This window comes from Manduca sexta, chromosome 12 (assembly GCF_014839805.1).
Source record: "Manduca sexta isolate Smith_Timp_Sample1 chromosome 12, JHU_Msex_v1.0, whole genome shotgun sequence".
Classification (NCBI taxonomy): Eukaryota; Metazoa; Arthropoda; class Insecta; order Lepidoptera; family Sphingidae; genus Manduca; species Manduca sexta.
In genome coordinates, this window is record NC_051126.1 from 4,985,093 (window position 1) to 4,998,666 (window position 13,574).

Sequence of the window (13,574 nt, forward strand, 5' to 3'; positions counted from 1 at the left end):
AAGTTATAACAGTCACCCCTATCGTACATTCAACAAATCAAACAGAACAATAGGATGGATTGTTATGCTCATCTCGCTCGATCGACTGTCACGTCACGAAGCGTTTCACCGACTCCGTGTCACGAATCACGTTGTCAATAATCATTCAACAATATAATTTTAAAACCCTCTAATAAAGGAACAATTTCAATTTGGTACTAATATATTTTTATAACCATATTATTACCGTCAATAAATAGGAAAAAACACTACCCGTTGCTGAAATATAAACTTACGTGATTATGGTGTTCATGTTTCATGTTCACTTCCCTCTTCATCTCGATGTATTAGCCAGTAATTAAATGACAATAATATGATCATTTTCAAACTAACAACTCCTTGCTCACTGCTACTTGACGCCAGAAATAAATGATATAATATTATAAAATTATGACAAGATGCCCCAACGAAGATTGAATTTATAAAACTAGAATCATTTATCTAACAGTTCATTTCACTCCTGTCCAAACATCTGTGGTCCACAGCAAACACAAAAGTTAAATTTTCCCTTATCATTAAAGGTAAGAATCACTGATCTAACAGAACAAAAGGAGGTAATGACTTTGCTTATTCCATCAAAAGACACGTCACATGGTATCAGAGTGCGTGTCACGTCAGTTGCCGAGTCCCGCTGCCGATAACCGTTCGATGGTGTAATGATTTGGAAATGTCTATCAAATAAACTTTCGCGTGTTTTAGGGTTGTTGAAACACTTTAACGGTACTTTGAGTGTCAGGAATGTGTCCGAAAGTTATAGTGAGGTTTGTTATTTGGAGTTTGAGGTTCCGTTCAGTATATTGGATACTATTTTCAGCTAGGTTTAGCCTAAACTTGCAAGGAAATAGAAGTTAAATTTTACATCGTAGTTATTAGTATAATTTGTGTAATACTAAAACTAATATACCAATCTGCCCACGTATAAATATGTTTCCGAGAAAAAAAGCCTTAGTTCCGGAGGAATAATTAGTGTTATTTTCGAGTCGCAGTTATAGTTTCAAAGGTACAAAAGAAAAATAGTTTTCTTTTTGTCAAGGTTTATCTCAAGGACGATAAAAATATATCGAATGTAAATTCCATTCTAATACGTTTAGTTTCCAACACTAACTTTAGATACAGACGAGATCTAGAATTGACCTTTGCCTTTCTAAATTATACATTGAACATTTGCGAACAAAAAGACTTTGCAAAGTGTCAGGAAACGCTCCTTTGTTGTGGGCAATTAACAAGAGTTGCATCTCGTGTCCTCTAATTTAATTAACCCCGAAGTAAGCCTACTAGAATATTCAAATGGCTCTCGAAGCTACAATTAGGAATCGGTTGGGTGTTTATTCCAATTGTTAATTGGAACTAATTTTCGCCGGGAGCGAAAAATTCGTAAGTTCCGATCCGACAAACTTGTGTTAGAAAATAAATATTTTTTGTCTTGTTCACGCCAAGGAACTAATGGTCGCGTTCTGTTCTTTCTTGAATTTACAAATTAGGAACTTTATGTTCTAAAGTTAGCTTGTTAGGGTCGTAAGTTAAAAAACCGAATAAGTTATTGATTAATATTGGCTTTACAAAAAAAAGGTATGATTTTCTAGATTTCATTTTTATGTCATATAAGACTAGCAAAAATTTGTTTTTAACATAGTATCAAAACGAAGAACGACGAAGAATAATAGCGAGGACCTTATATTGTTGACTCAATACAAAGTAACATTGATTCACACAATAAAATTCACGAAATATGTTTTATTTAGCGCGAACCCACCGTTCTGCTTTTCTTTACGCTTCGCATGTTTACTCGTACAGTAAAAGACAATAACATAATTATGACGTTTGTTTTACACACGTTATTTACAATCACGCACTGTTTTATTTCACCATGCAACTATACACACCAACATTTTGAGTTATGTACGAGAGTGGGTGCATAATATATCATTCGGTAAATTTTTTCGGGAAAAAATAAACAACGGTCGTACCGTTTATTGCGTGTAAGTGTAAGAGATTATAACCGTATGCACACCACCATTCTATCTTTGTTTATCTACTTTCGTGGTACGAATTCGTAAATAGTTGAATGTTTATTGAATTCCTATAACGCTTCGGGTGAAACGTTTACAAAGTGCTATCAATACGAAATTCACATTGTGTAAAGGTTTAATTGAAACGCCTCTGGCGACCGTGCACGTTCGTGTAATGATCATTTTCAATACCATTAATGCGTATTCAATTTTTGTCCACATCTTTTCGAGAAGGCCAATTTTGTTTCGTCGAAAATATTTTTTATAAGTTTATTATATTTGTTAGTTAGTTATTTTTATATGCGTGCATTATGTAAGAAGTTAAATCTTTTAAGATATTGTTGTGTTTTAAAAATATTTAAAAGAATATACCTTTTGAAACAAAAAGAGAATAACAAAATATATACATTCAGCTTTTACAATAACTAATAAGATTATGTTAAACCCTTAGAGGCATTGTAGTTATTTTTTTTTTATATAGCTAGAATTATTTAAAAATTTATTTTATCTATTAGGTAGAAAAACAAACAAATTAAATTTTACATAGAATTATAGATTCAAAATTAAATCGAAATGCCAATTTTATATAGTTATTCAAAATCAATTGCCAATCAAAAACGCGACTCATGTTAAATGTTATAAAAGTGATTACATATGTTACTCAATACCTATCTGAAATACATGCCGGATTTCTTTACCATCACAATTCAACCAAGGGTTCCAGTCCACCGGGAGAGAGCGATAATAATTGTCAGGCAGGTAATCATACTTGATTGCGCTACTGAGCGACTACCGTGCGGGACAATTTATCAAACTTATTGTCCCGCAGGGAACCGGGGCCACGACTTTAGTTTCCATTAAACCGGCATGCTTTACTAGGGTTATCAGGTCGGAAACTGGTGTTTAAGATAATATTAACTTTGATTCTATCGATTTGTACTTAAAGGATCCGAGTGATGCTTAAGTTTTAGTAAGCAACTATGTTAAAAGACACTATATCTTATTTTATATTAGAGCTGGCTATCTTATCGTAAATCATTTATTTTTCCCCGTGTCTTGGCTAAATGACAACCCTATTACAACTACACAAAGTTAGTAAGGATAAGGCTTTACAAAAGTTTTAATGGGATTTTAGGCGTAACGGATTAAAGGACAACGTTTCATTATATTTTCAATTAAGTCAAGATGGTTTTTGACAAGAATTGGGAAGTTAAAGTCGTTTGTCTTGTCTTGGGGCTAAATAATACATTATAACAAAATTATAAAGAATCACTCAAACGATAAAAAATATAAATAGGTCATAACATAAAAGCTTGCATAACTTATAAGTGATAAATATTGTCGGAATATTGTTTAATGAAAAATAACTCTGAGAAAATAAATTTCAACGAAACAAAAAATCATAGAACAATATTCAAAATATACATAACATACATACATAACATCACGCATTTATCCCCGAAGGGGTATACAGAGGCGCAACTAGGGCACCCACTTTTCGCCAAGTATGTTCCGTCCCATGATGTGACAGGGGGGCGAGCCTATCGCCATATCGGGCACAAATTCCAGACTCCGGGCTGATACTGAGCAGAAAAACCCAAATATCACTTTGCCCGACCCGGGATTCGAACCCAGGACCTCAGAGCGCTATTGTACCGGACATGCAATATAACTACGCCACCGAGGCAGTCAAAATATTCAAAATATTACCGCATATTTTTAACGAATAGATTAATGAGTTGTTCTTTGTTTAACAGAACAAGCAAATTGCTTCTCGAATCTGGAAAATCCGTACAAAAACTTCTTTAAAACCCATTACATCAACTTCCAACATTCACACGAACTACATTCGCAAAATCTAAAATACAATCGTGACATCACCAGGAAGTACTGTAATACCAAACCAACACCTGTTTCGTATCGCAACACATTAGCGTACAATGATTGTATCCTTAACCGTCATATCTAAATACCGAAGTACAAGATATAAACGTAGCAGAACCCTGTATATTCTGTATCGTCACAAGAGCATCGAAATGCAGTGATAAATCTCCACTATGAAATACAAATACATATCGGATAAGAGCTCGGGTTTGAACTAATGCATAACTTGATAACTAAAAGCTTTACTGCGTCACAACATAATTCTGAATATTGAGAGTGAGCTGACTGTAGTGAATGTTTACTAGAAGGTTTTGGGTGAAACCGCAAGAGACCTCTTTGTTGTTACTGTAATTCGAGGCCTCATTATGTATGTAATTAAAGGTAAATCTGGTATTTTGCTGTATTCAACCATTTTGATTTGGTATTACGATAGCACAATACTAATACGATTTATTGCCAGGTAGTGGCTTAAAAATTTTCGCATCGAAATTCTAAAATAACACATTTAACAAGCAACAAAGTTTAAACAGGATGTCTACTCTTCCTTATCCAATTAATTTCCAGAAAATCTTAATTTCAATTTGTGTAGAACATCTATTTTAATATTACTAAGAAGTACAGTCTATTAGCTTGTTTGCAGGAATATCTAAAACTACTAACCTATACGATTCTGAAATTTCTTTATATAATAAGACGCTAAATTGTCCTCCATATATGGCTATAATTTATATCCCGGAAACGGATTTCTACGAGGACAGAATCGTAAGTAGAAACCCGTCATAACTCAAAGTGTTGGTTGTCACAATTTTTGGTAAATTCGGCGTTAATAATGAAAATGCCAAAACAGATAGATGTAGATACATCTTGACCAAATTATAATTAATGGAATAGAAGTAATATTAAAGGAATAAAAATTAAAGAAAGAAAAATGAAGAGTATACACCTTAATCAATGTAAGAACTAACGCGTGTTTAATTGTTTTCTCTAATACATCGCCTGTGCTCGAACTTTTCGATCACGAAGGTACATTAACTTCAAACAGTGCACTTTCTCATTCCTTATTTTCCGCGCAGTCAATCCCGCTGTAATTAATTGATTTATGGTTTTTGTTTCTTCCTTTTGATTTTCTTAACGTTTTAGTTTCATTTTCTTTAATGAAATGGTTTTTGAACTTATATGTATGTAGATTGTAAAATTATTAATATTATTGGCGCTAAATTAATGTAGGAAACAAACATAATGTTATTATGATTCTTAGATTTTCAGTAATAATTAAGAACATAAGACGCATGGTTACATTACATTTAATTTAAAACACACTTAATACTTTAATGCTTAAAATGATGTTCCATTTTATCACCAACATAAAATATTTTTTTAGCTTGAAAATATATCAATTATTGCTTTAAACAGAAAATATAATAGTTAAATTTTACATCTTCTACGTACAGCGTCTAATAGGTTGACTCAGAACTATCTCAAGAGATGGCAAAGGGAATTTCAAATGCACAGAATTTCATGCAGCACGTATTTGTACGTGTTCTGTACATTTCGTAGCGAAATAAGTTAGGTTTTAACAAGCTCAATTTTATTGTAAGAGTTCTATTTTGGTGGTCTTGTATGATAAGTAATGTTGTCCAATTTATATTCAAGTATACCATTTGTGGTGGAAATAGAGGTTTTTCAAAGGTTCGTTTTGGTAAGTTTTTTTTAGGTTAGTTTTATTTATTTATGCTATTAAGTAGTGAAGTTTTTCCTTTTGAAAAACATTTAGGCAAAAGCCTTTGTGATCACTAGATGCCTATTACTTGCAACAAGATACCTCGGAACCTTCCCTTATGCACCACTTTGGGTTTTGGTTGGAATATAGGATTAGGGACCAATACTATATTCCCAAGTTTCAACATTGGGCCATAACACTGATGAAACCAACTTAACCGTTCCACTCACCACCCCAGAGGTGATAGCGATTTATTATGTACATTCACATAACGTAATATCAAATGGTACCATCTATGTGCACTACTTCTTAAACGCTGTGCTGCAGTTGTATTACTATCATACTTACTATTTAGATGAAAAAAAAGAGCTAAGTCGAACAAAAATTTTCGTAGACGAAACAACAATCAAAGACAGTTTTTCCAATTGTCTCACCTAAGCCTATATCTTGTTATAATAATAATAATATCAGCCCTGTATTATATACTTGCCCACTGCTGAGCACACACCACGCTGGCCTAGTGCGGATTGGTAGACTTCACACACCTTCGAAATTCCTATAGAGAACTTCTCAGATGTACAGGTTTCCTCACTATGTTTTCTTTCACCGTTAAAGCGAACAATAAATTCACAAAAAATACACACATGATTTTAGAAAAGTCAGAGGTGTGCCCATGGGATTTGAACCTGCGGACATTCGTCTTGGCAGTCTGTTCCACACCCAACTAGACTATCGCCGCTTTAATATCGTGTTAACAATGCTCTTTTACACAGAAATGATAGCATAAATATTGAACCCGTTCAATGCAGTTCTATCCAACATATTTATATTACGTGTTCGCATCACGTTTAGGTATTAATACCGGTCTGCCTATAGATATCTGGTATTGAAATAGAAGCTCTTTGTGCAATTCTGACATAGCTCATGTAAGCCCGGCTATTTATTGTTACGAATTAGTAATTTATGGAGTGCATTACGGCTTTGGAGATGGAAATTACACAGCCGGTCGGCTTTTAAAAACGCTTTATCTTTGCTGTAATGGCGCGAAGAATGTGCGTTATGGTGATAGATCGCGAAAATTTTGATCCTTGATACATAGCGAATGTGTGCTGGATGTTAGAATTAACTGCGTTGGAAAATAATTGAATCATTTTTGTATTTGGTTTACTTTTCAAATAATTGTTTTTAAGGTTGAATATTTGATACAATAATATTACGGTTACTCATTGGCTTCGCTGTATGTTTTTTTGTTTTGTGTGCTTATTAAAGGTCTTAAAGACTGACTAATTGATTGACAGAAGCAGAATTTATACTGGTGCCTCTGAAAGTATTCAATTGTACACAAGAGTTCTTTACAATAACGTAAGTGACCACAAGAGTTTTTAAATATGTATCCCCTACAAGGGTTAAATAAGCGATAACATTTGTTTTGAATTTATGAAACAAATCAACCGACAGTTTTAAATTATTACCTTTACTACTACTATATACTATACTGGCTTTTGCTCGCGGCTCTGCTCGCATGAAAAAAAATCGGGATAAAAAGAAGTCTATAGCACTCAGGAATAATGTAGCTTCCTATTAGTGAAAGAATCAAATTCAGTACAGAAATCCCTGAGATTAGTCCTTACAAACCTCCAAACTCGTTTTTTTCTTTATAAGATTTCTGTAGATTAACATAGATAAAGCGCATTTATAATGCACTGAAATGAAGAGAAACCCCCAGATCGAAACACATGGTACTATAATAGTAACAGTATTGCTTTAAGAGATTAAATTTAAGCTTCTATAGAACCATCATGCATGACGGCGACCATTAGCGCCAATACGTTAGCGATGCAATAATAGCATTTGCATATATTCCGCTTATGATATTCCAAATGAATTAGGCCGAAAACTCACATGATTTTTACAGTGCTTTAATATAAATAAAAAAAGATTCCTACATTTTTAATTAATAAAATAAATAAGCAAACTTGATACATTTTGTAATGTTTATAGAAAAAAATCTTATTTAAATCGAACACTAATTAATTAAAGAACCTAATGCCAACCATACAGCGATGCCCTTCTGCTATTTAAAAATTGAAATAGTTTAAATAAATACTTTGTATGTAATAAACAAAATAATTTTTACTATAATTTAGATCCTGAATTCTTTCTATATTATATCAATATGCAGCTTCAAAACTTGCTTAAATAAAATCAAATATTCAAGCCAATATTGCAAAATTCCTCAACTTGATTACACGACAAATATTCCAAAAATTTCATTTCGCTCCATATTACTGACCTGAAATAATTTTCCGCTTTGTTCCAGATACCCGCCTTAAGTGATAAAAGCGAACAAAAATTTAAGTTCTCTCTAAACAAGTGCAGTGTATAAAGTATTAAAAAGTTTTATTAAGTTACAAAGTCTTCAGTTGCTTCTCCATTAAGGTGAGTGGAAGAATGTATTTTATACTTAATTTTAAATTTAAAAATATAATTCAGCTCTCCAAGAGAATAATGATTTATTGCGTTCAAGTTTTACACTATCTCAATGGCTTTGTTATTAACATGGTACGACTGCCGTGTTCAGGTTCCAAATTTGATCCTCGCGTCGGTTAAATTGATATTGGGTGTTTCTCGGTATCAACCCGGAGCATGCAACTGTCCTCCGTAATTGGCGATAGGTTTGCGCTCAATTACATAAAGATTTACATAACTTATGCTTTGTGAGCGTGTTACAACTCTGCCTTCCCCCGAAACGAAAATATAAGAGTGGTGTTCATTGAGTCACTATAGACTATGTATTAAATTCTAAGGCTAAAAAATAAAGATACTATAAAGACATCGCCGTCACTGACCGTCCCATCACAGTCAAACAAAAGTGCATTGTTTGCTGTAATCAGTACGAGATAAGATCTACGAGATAGGCGTAGAATGGCCTAGTTTTAACCCTAGGCATCCATTGCATTCAACTTCTTCTCTAGGGGATGTCTCACCTTGAATTTACAATGAACGACGTAATCATTGAAAGTATTGTGCTTATATGAATAGTATCGTTTCTACACACTTACGCCTTTTATACCTGAAGGGGTAGGCAGAGGCATAACTGGTGCACCCACTTTCCCCCGTGTGTATTCCCTATTATGTGATAGGGGAGCCTATTGCCATATCAGGCATAAATTCCAGACTCCAGGCTAATACTGAATACAAAAACTCAGTATCACTTTGCTCAACCCGGGGATCTAACTCGAGACCATAGCATTGCCGTCCAGCCAGCGAGCCCATATCCTTTCTTTTAAAGTAATTATATATTATAAAGATATTTTTTGTACACCTCATAATAATATGGTGGAGTTACCCCTACCAAATCACGGGACGAAAAACGCGGCGCAAAGTCCGCTATTAGCCTTTAATAAAAGGCGACGCATTAATTACGTTTGACAAACTTATACTTAGTTTCAAATTGTAGAACATACTTATAGTAAAAGACCGCATGAGAAACTCCTCGTTACACGCTATGCAAAACATTAATACTTGACTAAAATAATGAATAACAAACATACTCGTGTATAGCAATAAAAATTCCAGTTCATATTTATTTCTATTCATAAATATTAATGGCCATACAACCCATTTTGTACCAAAATATACGTTCTATTATAAACTAACCTGGATAATTACGTCACTATATGGCAATTGTCATACATTTAAATATTAAGCATTTGTCACCAATATTTTCAAACATTATATTATACGATATTCCTGCTAGAAAAAACTGTGTAAAAACAAATATATTTGTTGCTCTGTGGCTGAAATATTCTATGAATAATGTGAATGAAAGATGAATTCGATTTGAGGCAAAAGAAGCGCTTTGTACTACTTCCATCATAAAAGTATCGAAATATTGCAACCTCATATTTCATCAAATTTTAATTACAACCTTTCATTTCTCCATGAACCTTATATACATATTTTTAAAGAGTATATACAATAAAAATGACACATACATTAACACATCGACAGCTCACACATCCATAAAAAAACTTTTCCTTGAAAGATTGGAAATTCCATAATACCCGAGTATTCCAATAACGAGTGAATGAACAATTTCAAGCTAACGAGTGAGCGTATCGGTCGGCGCATGTGACTGAAATCATTACCTACTTATCGTACATATTGGTACCATTGAATGTCAACGACATGTGGAATGTACGCTATTCAACAAATAATGCGATCGGAAATAATTTTACGGTGCTGTCTGTTATGTCAGGTTGAAGTGTTTTTGTAGATGATTATTATCATACTTATTATTATAGTTTATTGGTGGTAGGTCTCTCATATGTGAGAGTCCGCCCGGGTAGGTACCATAGGTATATTTTGCTGGTGGCTTCACCCGCGCGGAAGCATTTTCCAGGGCAAAAGTCCCGCCATATATTTTCCGAGGATAGAAAGTACCCTATGTCCTTCACGCGGTCTCAAACAATCTTCATGACAAAAAGACCCTGTATAAGTTTCTCATATAAAAGTCATCTCAATAAGTATGATAGCATTGTAAATTTTGACCGAAGAGCATTAGTATATTGAGCTTTGAAGGACATATTAGTCAATGACACCAATAATCATTATGAAGACATAACATCTAATATCAGATATCATAGGGCGGTCAGAACAGCTTGGCGCCATGCAGGCTTTTGAAATTCAAAATGGCAGTGTTTACCATCAGACGAGCTGCTTGCTGGTTTCGCCATTCACTCATCCTCGTATCAAAACTGTTTATTGCGTTAAATTTTAACACGACCATAATACAATTTTTTTATTGTATAACATTTTTTTACTAGATTGAAATGCTGAACAATATGTAGGAAACAAATATATCAGGTCCTAGCCAACCTCAATACTGTGGGTAATTCAACTGCGTGTTTTGGGCCAAGAGCGCCTAATTATTTAGTAATAAGCATTGTGCCACGAGTTAGAAATTAGGCGTAAATCACTGCGATTTATTTGGCATTTTCCCAGTATTGTGCGAAGCGATTGAGACCAACACTCCGTAAACCAATGGAATTGAAATTTGTGCAACGTTCCTTATAATGTATCCAAATATAACGTGAATTTAAATAGGTGAAACTTAGTACAAAAAAAAAAACAGCATAATAGTCGTATATTGATTTATTCAATCATTCGCGAAAACAATAAAAAAACTCAAAATAATTGTGATTAAATTTATAACTTATTGGTGATCGCCATTGTAAACGAGATATGCTAAGGTCAAGGTCCCATGCATGCCCTAGTTCAGAGTCCGTCTATTAGGGGAAATTGGTTTTCAAATTGAAGTTAGCTTTCAAAATCTTAACTTCTGTTACGAAATGTTTCAATATCCAATATTATGTTATCACCCACTAAACTATTCAGCAGCTAATAAATTAAAACATTTTATCTTACTGCCTTTATCTACATAGATTTGCTTATCTTGACGTATAAACGGAAATACAAACAACTCAAAATTGCCACTTCACTCAATATAGTTATTTTAATAAAGCTTTTTGTTTTTTTCAGAGATTTTTATCGAATCGACGAATGTATGAATACGAATCTAGTATCCTTTATTGTATTAGCTTATTGTTTGTGCAAAAAAAAAACAAAGAAAAACATTTTTTATTATTGAGAAACGGGGTATTATTTTTAAATTTTTTTAGGTGAATATTAGCCATGTGAGACAATGGATGACTATTTAGTAGTTACAGGTGATATGTGCCCTATTATCCCCAACTCTTCTTTTCTTTCTACAGTGAGCATCAGGCTTTTGTTAGAAAAACAATAAATAATTATTAGGTTATCGCAAATTACAAAAAACGAATCCACAAGTCCTAGGCAATAAAAAACATAATTTCTTATCGAATTTTAGGTTATGGTCACAATACCCGTTTTCAATGTCGTATACTCAAGTTGAGCAATATTATTTTCTCCCTCCAAAAATCTGCACGAAAACCTTACATTTAACTTCAAAACAATGCAAAGAATTAATATGCCAAGCCATCTCTCACGCAACCCAATACGAACTTTACCCGATTCTTTCAAAGTTTCAATTATCCCGCGGAAATCTTTTAACAACTCCTTTAATCTCACCAGCTGTTACGTTTTCAACAGACGTTTAGCCCAATATTGCTTTTACTAACACTTCTCTTGGATTCACAAAAGTTTTTTTGTTTATTGGTTTAATAACCGACGCATTTATATTTGATATACATACATTAATAGCATTGACTGCCTCGGTGGCGTAGTTGTACTGCATGCGCGGTACGGCAACGCTCTGAGGGTCTGGGTTTGACCCCAGGTCGGGCAAAGTGATATTTGGATTTTTCTGCACAGTATCAGCAACAAGTCTGAAATTTGTTCCCAGTATGGCAATAGGCTTACTCTCGGTGTGATAGTCACATAATGAGACAGAACACCTTTGGCGAAAAGTGGGTTCCCTGGTTGCGCCTCTGCATACCCCTTCGGGAATAAATGCGTGATGTGTGTGTATCTGTGTATTAATAGAATCAAGATTTTCAATCTTTTTAGAGGTAAGCACAGGTTTAGCATACATTCACTCATCTATGTGAGGTTATGTAATAAGAGGCGAGGCTATTACATTTCACAGGGCGCAATTCCGGTCTGCGGGCTATAATATAATCCAAAATTGCTTTTCCCAACCCGGAAATCAAAACCAAGACCTTTAAGTGATAGTCGTACATAGTACGTTATACAATGACATTACTAAAGCGACCTTTATACTGGGCACTATTGACATAACGATTACTATGTTTTAAGAAAGTTCGAATGTTTTTCCGAAACTGATGATGCAGCCTGATTCTGGGTTACTGAATAACTCTAACAAAGGTTTAGTAATCGCGTCGATTCTATTGATTGTGCCCAAATATTTGATTCAAAAAGATCTTTCATCTTTTCTAAATGCAGTCAAGAGTTTGGGTACTATTTTATCAACAAACTATGTACCTATATTTGTGGAAGCATACATTGGTTATAGCACTTTTGATTTTCTATGTTTGCATATATTTAGTTATAAGTTATTTTAAGATATTTTTTTCTGTTTTATTCCACGCGGAATATTCATCCATTGGCGCCAATATAACATTTAGATCTCTATTTCAATGTCCTCATTCAATTTAGACTAGACGCTAAAATTTCTATATAAACAAACATATATTACTTTTTATTATTTATAAACTTATATATGAATGCTCGCCCACTTTTGCTTTAGGTTTAACACTATCGACCCCCGCAGTTATGATAGCTATAAAAACGATAAAATGCATTTGCGAAAAGAATTTCTCGCTTTAAAGTGGAGGATCTCAACCTTTTTTGGGGAAGAGCCAAAACACTCATGTATTTAAAAGCGTTTTTGTGGATATTACTTGGGAGGCAGGGCATACCTTAATTAACGTTGTAATTGATTTATGTTTACGAATATTAGAGATTTAATATTGTCATTGTCGGGTAGATCTTGTTACTGAATTTTCGGATGACCAACACCTCAGTCCGCCCCGTGACCACGAAGGCTGCAGTCTTCGAAACGTCGGGAGAAAATTATAATATAAAAATCGCAATAAAATCCGAAAAATAAATCATTTTAATAACGTTCTTAGTTGTTGGGTACCGCGGTGTTTAGATAAAATCACTTTTTTGTACTTACTAGGCTTTTATCTATTGTATAGCATAAATCTGTAATTCTAAATTCAGAATCGAACTCAAAACCCCACGCTTTACATTATGTACACTACCTGATCCAAAGAGGCGATACCTACACTTATTTATGTTCTAAAAACAAATTACAGTGGTGACCTATTTCCATTTCTGATCTAAATCGTAAATAAGAAAGTATATTTTGTGACTTATGTGTCCAACCTCGCTAGACCGTTTTATTTGTCTAT

At 33.8% G+C, this 13,574-nt stretch overlaps 1 long non-coding RNA gene across 1 annotated transcript in view; it reads left to right on the forward strand.

Annotated features, from left to right (window-relative positions):
- Positions 1 to 13,574, forward strand: part of LOC119189084 — an 86,556-nt gene that overhangs the window by 24,577 nt on the left and 48,405 nt on the right. The window contains exon 2 of the long non-coding RNA XR_005112233.1: positions 7,973 to 8,091. This is a non-coding gene — a long non-coding RNA (uncharacterized LOC119189084). The remainder of the gene's footprint in view (positions 1 to 7,972; positions 8,092 to 13,574) is intronic.